Source organism: Choloepus didactylus, chromosome 4, assembly GCF_015220235.1.
Source record: "Choloepus didactylus isolate mChoDid1 chromosome 4, mChoDid1.pri, whole genome shotgun sequence".
In the NCBI taxonomy this organism is placed as follows: domain Eukaryota; kingdom Metazoa; phylum Chordata; class Mammalia; order Pilosa; family Megalonychidae; genus Choloepus; species Choloepus didactylus.
This window is the reverse complement of record NC_051310.1, coordinates 98,503,298-98,513,593: the sequence shown is the minus strand read 5'-3', so window position 1 is coordinate 98,513,593 and position 10,296 is coordinate 98,503,298. Positions and strand designations below refer to the sequence as shown.

Genomic DNA, 10,296 nt, shown 5'->3' with positions numbered 1-10,296 from the left:
GAATATAGGAAGCAGAGTATGTTTGCAGGAAGAAAAAGAGCCTTGGACATGTTGAGTGCTTGTGATGAGTAGACACTGGATATCCTGATCTGGAGTAGAGGAAAGAGGTCTGAGTGGGAGCGAAAACAGATTAACTATGATTTATTGAGCAACTATTATGTGCCTGGTGTTATAAAAGTATTGTTTATGTACAGTGCCTGGTAGCTAGTATATTGTTTATTGTTTCTTGCCCCATGTACATCCATGAGAGGAGGGCCTTTATCTCTTATTTATTCACTGGTGTATCCCAGCATCCACAACACAGGCTGCACGACATTGGCACGCAATATGCACTGAATAAATACAAATGTAATTTATTTTTATCCTTATATCAACCTTTGAAGTAGGTACTATTATTGCCCCCATTTTACATGATTTTCCTAAGACCACAGAGTTAATAAGTGGTCTGTCTGAATCACAAGTCACTCTGCAATGCCATTGTTTCTCAGTATAGATCTGGAATAAAGGAAAGCAACAAAGGTTATTGTGGTGGCTCAGAGTTATGTACCCCAGAAAAACATGTTCTTAATCTTAATCCATTCCAGTTAGTGTGAATCTATTGTAAATAAACCTCTTCAAGATGTTATTTCAGTTAAGGTTCGGCTTTACTCCAGATTACGGGGTCCTTTATAAGCAGAGTAAAAGAGAGAAGCCATGGGGAGCAGCCAGAAGTTGTAAATCAACAGAACCTGGAAGAGAAAGGAGAAGAGGCTGCCATGTGCATTGCCATGTGACAGAAAAGCCAAGGACCAGGGATCACCAACAGCCAGCCTTGAAATGCCATGGTCTTTGGGAAGAAAGCACTGCTTTGCTGACGCCTTGATTTTGGACTTCTCCTAGCCTCAAAACATTGATCCAATAAATTCCTGTTGTCTAAGCCAACCCATTGTATGGTATTTGTTTTAGCAACTAGGAAACTAAAACAGTCAGGTAAATCCAATTTTGCAAATTCATAATGAATATATGTGAATACCCAAGTATGTTAGGTACCAGAGTTACTACAATGGTAAATTGAATAAAAATACATTTAAGATAAACTCTGTAAGAATTGGTTCTGTATTCTCAAATGCTCAAATCTTTGCCATTTCACAAAGATCTTTCACAATATTATTTCATTGAATCCCCACAAAATCCCTAATAAGTAGGTATTATTACCAGTCCAATCAGGCTTTTTCTCTCCATCTAAACTATACCCTCCAAGGTGACCTCCGTGTTGCTAAAACTAACAGACAATTCTCAGTTGGTCTTGGCTTCCAGGACACCACACTCTTTCTGTTTTCCTCCTACCCTCAGTTAACCTCCTTCTGGGTCTCCTCTGTTAATTCCTGCCCTTCCTTATGACCTCTCAATGTCAGAAGCTTTGGGGCTCAGACCTTGGTCTTCTCTATGCTTATTTCCTTGGTCAACTTAATCAGCTTCATGACTTGAAGTACCATCTATATGCTGTTGACATCCAGTTTATTTGTCCAGTAGACCTCTGCCCTGAACTCAAGAGGAACATATAACTGTCTACCTAATTATCTCCACTTGGATGTTTAATAATCTCTAATTCAGCCTGTGCAAAAACAATCCCCTGATCACCTTTCCTCTCCTCACCCCCCAATCTGCTCTACCTTTCAGTTGCTCAGGCCAAAAAACCTTGACGTCGTCTGTTCTAGTTTGCTAATGCTGGCGGAATGCAAACACCAGAGATGGATTGGCTTTTATAAAAGGGGGTTTATTTGGTTACACAGTTATAGTCTTTAGGCCATAAAGTGTCCAAGGTAACACATCAGCAATCGGGTACCTTCGCTGGAGGATGGCCAGTGGTGTCCGGAAAACCTCTGTTAGCTGGGAAGGCACCTGGCTGGCGTCTGCTCCAAAGTTCTGGTTTCAAAATGGCTTTCTCCCAGGACGTTCCTCTCTAGGCTGCAGTTCCTCAAAAATGTCACTCTTAGTTGCATTTGGGGTATTTGTCCTCTCTTAGCTTCTCAGGAGCAAAAGTCTGCTTTCAATGGCCGTCTTCAAACTGTCTCTCATCTGCAGCTCCTGTGCTTTCTTCAAAGTGTCCCTCTTGGCTGTAGCTCCTCTTCAAAACATCACTCACAGCTGCACTGTGTTCATTCTGTTATGTCAGCTCATTTATATGACTCCACTGATCAACTTAGACCTACCCCAAATGGGTGGAGCAACACCTCCATGGAAATTATCCAATCGGAGTCATCACCCACAGCTGGGTGGGGCACAGTCCCAACAACCACTCAAAGAATTACAATCTAATCAACACTGATAACATCTGCCCACACAAGTTACATCAAAGATAATGGCATTTGGGGGACACAATATATTCAACTGGCACATCATCTTTGACTCCTCTCTCTTCTACCCCACATTCCACGTATGATCTCATCTATCAGGAAATTCTTTTGGCTCTGCTTTCCAAATACATCCAGGATTTGACCAGTTCTCACTCCCTCCATTGTTGTCACCCTAGTCCAAGTCACCATTATGTCTCACATGGATTCAGACAGTAGCCTCCTTATAGGTAGGTATTCCTGCTCCAACCCTTGGTTCCCTCAGTCTACTCTTGACATGCCAGCCAGAATGGTCCTTTAAAATCTAACTCAGATCATATTACTTCTCTGCTGAAAACCTTGTAATGGCTCTCATTTCACTCACAGAAGCCAAATTATATACAATGGCGCAGAAGACCCCACATGATCTTGTTCTCCCTCTGCAATTGCTTTCCCTTTATTTCCATCATTTACCCTACTCTACTTTTTCTTCTGTGTATACCACTTACCACCATCTAATTCACATATTAAAAATGTACTTATTATATTTATTATTTGTTGCCCCCACCATAGATTGTAATATCTATAAAGGAAGCGTTATTTGTTTTATTCATTGATGTTTCCCAAACTTGTAGAAAATTGAGACCTAGGGAAATTATAGGTATTGCCCAATGTCACTGAGTCAGAAAGTGTTGAAGCAGTGATTTGAACCCTGATGAAAACCCTAAGTTCCTTCCATACAGTTCTACCACCCAATGATGAGAGGGTAATGAACACTTGAAAGGGCCTCAGGCTGCAAAATTCTTCCTGGTACTAGCAGAATCCACCAAGTTGTTATTATAATCCTCTACTTCTACTCAGGTCTATAATGGCATCCCACTTCCTGCTGAGTAAAGTAAAGATTTGGAATAATTGGTCCTAAAACTATCTCTTTAATCTGGTATATACAGAGATGATGCTCTGGGCAAAATCCTCTTTTGTTAAGTTAGCCCATTGTTCTTTGTTTGCTTTTTAAATTGAATGTGAATGCCTTAAAAAAAAAAAAAAAAGGTATTTTGAATGCCTTCAGCCCAGGGCAAGCACACAGCAGTTTGTTACAACCTGGCTCTAATTTCTTACTCAATGCTCAGCTTTACACATTACATTCCTTACCATACCCCTGAGCATTTGTTTGTCAACTCTACAGCTACAGTTCACAAGGCCTCACACTTTGTTCTTTAAACCTGCATAGCATTTTCCTGCCTCTTTAGGAGAGCAGGAAAGCACTTCCCTGTTTCCAGCACGGCTAAACCTATGCACTACAGTGCAGAAGCCAATGCCACCTCCTCCTTGAAGAGTCCCCTCCATAATGAACTGCTTCCTATTTCAAAGGCCCCTCCAAGTGAGCTATGAATCCTAAGGGCCATAGCTAGGGTGACAGGGGCGAGGCACTCACCTCAGTCTCAAAATTTAACAGGGCACCAAAAAAAAAAAAAAAAAAACAAACAAAAAACAACTCAAACTCAGTAATCAAGATAAATAATAAACATTATAGTATTAATGTTTAAAGTCAAAAACAATGTAAAAAAAATCCATGTTAAGACATCAAATTTAAAAATAAAGACAGAATCCTCAAGACTGCGTCCCCCTTTTCCCTGTGGGCCCCATACGAACCCCTCACTTGCGGTAGAATTGAATGAACTCAAACTACGTGCCACGTGGTTTTTGCTTGCGAGGCACCTGAGCCCGAAGGCTATGAAACTTCGGGGGAACCATCATCTGCGTCATCCCTGTCGCAGCAGCTCACAGCTGGGAATTGGGATCCACACTTTCAGAAAAGGTTGGACATAGGAGGTGCTTGTGGGGGGCGTCTGTGGCCGTGCGTGGGTTTGTGCACGCGTGTTTCGTGTTTCTAGTCTTGTTTCTCTTCCCACGTCCTTCCCAAGCACAGCCTTCGAGTAAGGGGCCAGAGCTCGGACTTTGACCTTGCAAAGATAGGGGGCACGGGGTTGCCAAGTAGCGAGACAAGCTCAGAATTCCTTCTTGCACAACTGGCAGGTGTAGCGCCAACTTTTCTAGAGTCTTCATGCCTAGACAGGGATATGCCACTCCCTGCGAGGTACCGGCGACCTGAACCTCCACCACCAGACCCTTTAAATCTCTGCGGGACTCACACACCGCCGTTCCGCCGTAGTAGTAGGAAGCAAGAAGGGCCACAAAACGAGGGCGAAGGAAGCGGACAGTGGAGGCGGAGAAGATTGAGGAGCGTCTTCTTTTACCCCGCCCCGCCCCGACCAATAGCCGCGCGCTCCGAGCTCCGGCCCCGCCTCCTCCGACCTGCGACTCCGCCCGGGCGGGTAATAATTAGACTGAGGGCGGGGGGTTTAGCGTCAGCTCCCGGCGCCCGCCAATCCGGGAGCTCTCCTCCGTGGTCGCGTCACAGGCCGAACAACCAAACAGAAAAGTTTAATAAACAGCGGACGGAGGGGCCGGCGGCGGCGGCGGGCCGGAGCGAGCAGAGGTTCGGCGGCCTCACCTGTCCCCATTCACCGGCGGCGACCGGCGGCGGCGGGCAGCGCGTCAGGCGGAGAGAGCCGCTGCCAGGTGAGGAGCGCGGCCCGCGGGACTCGGCCGGTTCGGCGCTGCCCCTCCCCCTCGTCTCCCTTCCCCCACCCGGCTGTGCCGAGGCGAGGCCCGCCCCCGACCCCTCCCGGCGTTGGCGAGCCGGAAGCGGCGGGCGGCGCAGCAGGTGGTGGGCCCGTCGCCCACCGCTCGAACGCTGGCCCGGGCCGGGCGTTGGTTAGGGGGCGAGTGGGTTTCTGGTCTCAGGAGCAGGGCCCCGGCCCCGGCTTGGGCCTGGGTGCGGCGAGTGAGCGAGCGGGCGGCGGGCTTGGGCGTCCTCCGGCTCTTCCTCGACTGCTCCACAAACGCGCTCCGGGCGCTCGCGTCCGGGGCTGTCGTTTCACCGCACTGGGCTGCCGGGACTGGGACCCCACACTCGCTGCGAGTCCGGGGACGCCCTCCGTTCTGACCCGGTTTCGAGCACTTGGCGGGTGGGGGTCGGAGGGGCCTCGGGCGCGTCCCCGATGCCAGAACCGGCCCCGCCTCCCAGAATCTGGGGCCCTTTTTGGAATGTTTTTTGCCACCTGCCGTGTTTTCAAAAACCGGCGAGGACGAGAAAGTCTAGCACGTCAGAGTGCCTTGTGCCTGGAAAGCGGGACGGGAGTTCGTCTTTTCCTGTTAATGTTTTGCTTACTCAGGGTTTTTGAATTTTCTTTCAGCTCTTTTTGAAAGAGTATTTCCAAGTTTGTGCCTAGTTATTTTAACAGTTGGAAGTACGTGGGACTGTCATATTCGAAATTATTTTAACTTTATTTTGAAATATTGTTCCAACCGCACGGTTAACACGCTGTAATTTTATCTTCACAACTAAAACGCTGTTACCAGTGTGAGGAAGATAGGGCCTTGGGGTTACATACAATTTATATTAAGTTGTTTGGCTGTAAAATAACTGGGCAGTCTTAATGGTTTTAATGATCTGCGAATTGGAAATTTGATTCCTAAAAATGTAAAACACTTAACATTTTTAAGATCAGTTATCAGTACTTACAGCACCAGTTTTAGAGCACTTGGCCAAATTACGTGTAGTGTCTCGAGTTTCAGAAGAAAATATTCTTTTTCTTCAAAATGTGCACTTTTACATTTCCAAGACATGTTTTTAAAATATTTTTCTTTTACAGTTTAAAATATATTTAAGGGGATAAGTATATTTAAGGAAGGCAAGGATTACAGAGTTACAGGAGGAAAATTTAAGGAGCTATGGATTTATTATCTTGATTGCAGTGATAATTTCCTGATTGCATACATATGTCAAAACCTAACAAATTTCATACCTTAAATCTGTGCAATTTATATCACTTATACCTCAATGAAGTGTTAAAAAAGTAACAAAAATATAATTAATACCTGCGGAAAATACAGCACAAAGTGATAAAACATAATAAAAATCCATGACCCCTCCACCAAAACCAAGAACTAGAACATTACCAAAACTTGGATCTGCTTAATGAACTTTTTATCTGTTCTACTGAAGTAATCATTCCTATCTAGTGGATTTTGTGTTTTATCTTTCCCTTGTCCTTTTAAAAAAAAATAGTTTTATCACTATATTTATATGCCCAAGCAATGTGGTGATTAGTTTGCTTTTCTTTTGAGGATTACAGAATTTTGTAGTTCATTCAGTTTCATTGCTGTATAACAGTGTTAATCTGCCATAACTCAGGGGCAGTTAGTTTGTAGGTTATTTTTTGGTTTTTGTGTTTTGACTTGGTTTTTCTGTTTGTTTTGCTCTTAACTGGGCTGTGTGAATACTTATTGTTTGGAGCTCCTCCTGTACAAGTGCAGGAGTTTCTCTAGGGTAAATACTTAAAGGAGATCTCATTAGACTATTTTAGGAAGTCATAAATAAAATAGATTGAAATACTAAAAATAAGATGAATGAAAAAAATATAGGATTCTGTATTATATTTAAATGAGAGAATCATGGATACAATATGACCGGCCCATAGTTGTTGGACATTTGCATGAGAAACTGAGATTACTGTTAATAAGTATATAATTTCTTCTTTGACAATCACATTATAAAAAGACTTGGCACTATTTACTGTTTCCTTTTTCAATGCAAAAGCAGTGAGTGTAGTGGAGAAAACACTTGATTATGTATATATAAACAAGTCACTTTCTACTCCTCTTCCCCCACCCTGCTGTTACTCTTGGGCAAATGACTTAGCATTTCTCTTAGCATACTCTTGTAGAAGAAACTAAACCCTTATAACAATTTTCCAAAGGCCTTAGTTAGCGCTTGTTATGATAGAGTCTTTAAGAGAAAGTATTAGGACCAAGGTGTTATTCTGTGGAATAAATTGAGGGTGTCCTTTGGAACATTATTGGAGAAAGACATTTGGTGAGTATTTCAGTGTAAGTTAACTGCACATGTAAGTTTTTTTTTTTTTTTTTTTTGCTTCCTTACCCTCAGAGTTGGGAATACCTCGAGGTGTACTTCCAGAGAGATCTCTATTTATCTTAACAGCAATACAGTGACAAATTAGGTAGAAATATTAATTTTTCTGAAGATTGTGTGTGTGTGTGTGTGTAATACGTTGGACTTTGAATAACCTGTTTTTATTTGAAGTCATGGGGTAGAGAGTTGCATTTTTTACAGTATATATAACTTACAGACAAATATCAGGATGTTTGTTAGGGTTGTATTATCCTGCTTTTAAAAAATTGAATTTTCTGTTTGATTGTAAGAGTAATATATTTTATTTTTCAGACTTTCAAAAGGATATAAAGTTACAAAGAAAAGCCACCCATAGCATACCAGGGATAATTGTTGTTAACATTTTGGCAGATGTACCCCCTGGTCTTTTTATATGTATTTATCATATTCTAAACAATTAAAAGTTGAATTCTAAACAATGTGAGGCTGGCTCTGTCTTCAAAATTTTTCCCCATTGACCATCTTGACCCCATTTCACCATCTGTTTTACATAAGGTAGTATGGTAATCATCTAACTTGTGTCTTTGCTTCAACTTGTGCTCCCCTACAGTCTAACTCCAGTGGAGAATAATCATTTAAATGTGTAAATCAGACTACCTAGCTCCCTGTCTCAAAACCCTCCAGTGGCTTTTCAATGCACAAAATAAAATTAAGACCTTTTCCATGGCTTATCCAATAGCAATATCCAATAGAAATATAATGCAGGCCACAAGTGGGAACCACATAAGTAATTTTACATTTGCTGACAGTTTTCAAGTGGCTACCTTATTGCACATTGCTTCCCTAGACTTTCTGGCTCTGCCTTCTTCATAGATCTAGCTCTTGCCACTCGCTCCCTACACAAGCATCTCCAGCAACTCTGAAATTCCTTCTGCTTGGAACACTCAAATCAGATTTCCGCTCAGATGTGACTACCTCATAAGTGTCTTTGTTGGCCGCCTTCACTGACCACCATAGTACTTTACTTTATACCTTCATAGAACCTGTCATCTGAAATTGTTGTTTCTTGACTTGGTTATTATCTGTCTCCCCTCCTTTAATGTAAACTTGGTGAAGACAGGGATTTCCTCATGTTTATCATTAGATCTCCATGTAATAAAAAGCTGTCTTTAAAGGGTACATAGTATTTCATCATATAAAAGTAATATAATTTAACAAGTCACCTATGTGACAGTGTGTAACTTGTGTTAATTTGTCATTTTTTTCTGTTACCAGTGGTGTGGTGAAGATCATCTTAAGAATGAAACCATTGTATGTTTTTTGTCATTATTGAGGGTTCTGTCTCAGTTGTAGAATTCCTGAGTTAAGGCTTATGAACATCTTTTATGTCTTACTATAAATATTGCCAAAAGATCTTTCTTAAAAGTTTGACAAGCAGTATAGTCTAAAGTTTGACAAACCAGTATAAAGTCTGATCAAAATATCAGAGAATTCACATTTCCTCCATATCTTTACCAACACTGGGTTAATTTACCTCCCTCCCTCTCTTCCTTCCCATTTCATAGGCTTTATTATATATGTCTTTGATTAATTCTGATGATAGAGAAAGGGATATTGGACATCTTCTAGCTTGTCTTTTGCCCATTTGGGGGAATGTTTTTTATATTTGTGGTACTCTTTTTTGCCTTTCATATGGCTAGGACAGCAACCCTTTGTCACATACTGCAAATATTTTTCCAAGCTCTTCTTTTGCCTTCTGTTTGCTTACAGTGTTTTGATTTTTTCAGAATTTTTTTTCTCATTTGGGAAGTTGTAGGTTTAAAGGAAACTCATGCAAAAAATAGAGTTCCGAAATCCCCTCCATTTTCCCTTTTATTAACATCTTGCGTTAGTGTTACCTTTGTTACAATTGATGAAACAGTATTATAATTACACTATTACCTATAGTCCATAGTTTACATAAGGGTTCACTTTTTGTGTTGTACTAAATTATGTTTTGTATTGGTTACTCTAGGAATTATAATATATATCCTTAATTTATCTCAGTCTGCTTGGAATTGATATTGCACCACTTCGGTTGAAAAGTCAGAACCTTGCAATGATATAATTTCATTTATCCTCCATTCTTTCTGTTATTGATGGCTTTCTTATATGTTAATTCTAAATATATTTTAACCCCTACAATACAATATTATTACATTTGTTTTAAATGGTCACTTATTTTCTAAATATATTAAAATGCACTATTTTATGCTTGTTTACCATTTCTGGTGCTCTTCATTCCTTCTTGTAGATCTAAGTTTTCGTTTGGTATAATTTTTCTTCAGCCTGAAAAATTGCTTTTAGCATTACTTACAGTGTAAGTTTACTTTGCTAGATGGATTCTTTCAGCTTTTGTCCAAAAAGTTTTTACACTGCCCTCATTTATTTATTTATTTTATTAGGGAAGTTGTAGGTTTACAGGAAAATCATGCAGAAAATAGAGTTCCCATATATCCCGTACCTCACGTACAATCTTTCCTATTATAAACATTTTGCATTAGTGTGGGTGGTACCTTTGTTGTAACTGATGAAACAATATTATAATTATACTATTTATTAGCTATAGTCCATAGTTTATACTAGAGTTCATTGTGTTGTACAGCCCTATAGGGTTTAAAAATTTTTATTCTAGTCATATACAACCAAAATTTCCCCCTTTTAATCACATTCAAATATATAATTCAGTGGTGTTAATTACATTCACAGTATTGTGCTTGTTGCAGTGCTTTTTTAACATACACAACTTTAACTTTTAAGAAAGCTAGGTTAATACTTTCCTTTTATGGTTTCTACTTTACTTTTATCTTTAAAGAATTCTCATTTAGAGATAACTGTTTTCTTCTAGTTCTTTCATAGTTTCATTTTTCACATGTATCTTTTTCTGTTCATCTGGAATTTCTTTTGACATATGAGTGAAGAAAATAACCTCACTTATTTTTCCTAAGTAGTTAATCAGTTATTTCA

General features: G+C 40.6%; 1 protein-coding gene across 4 annotated transcripts in view; it reads left to right on the top strand.

The window, feature by feature from the left end:
- Window positions 1-4,748: 4,748 nt before the first annotated feature.
- The window catches only part of ZFAND6 (zinc finger AN1-type containing 6), a 100,595-nt gene continuing 95,047 nt past the window's right edge, over window positions 4,749-10,296 (top strand). Inside the window, exon 1 of one of the 4 annotated variants that reach the window (XM_037833243.1) lies at window positions 4,749-4,895. The gene's annotated coding sequence lies outside the window, so the exon portion shown is untranslated. The other 3 variants (XM_037833250.1, XM_037833249.1, XM_037833248.1) reach the window with 3 other exon arrangements.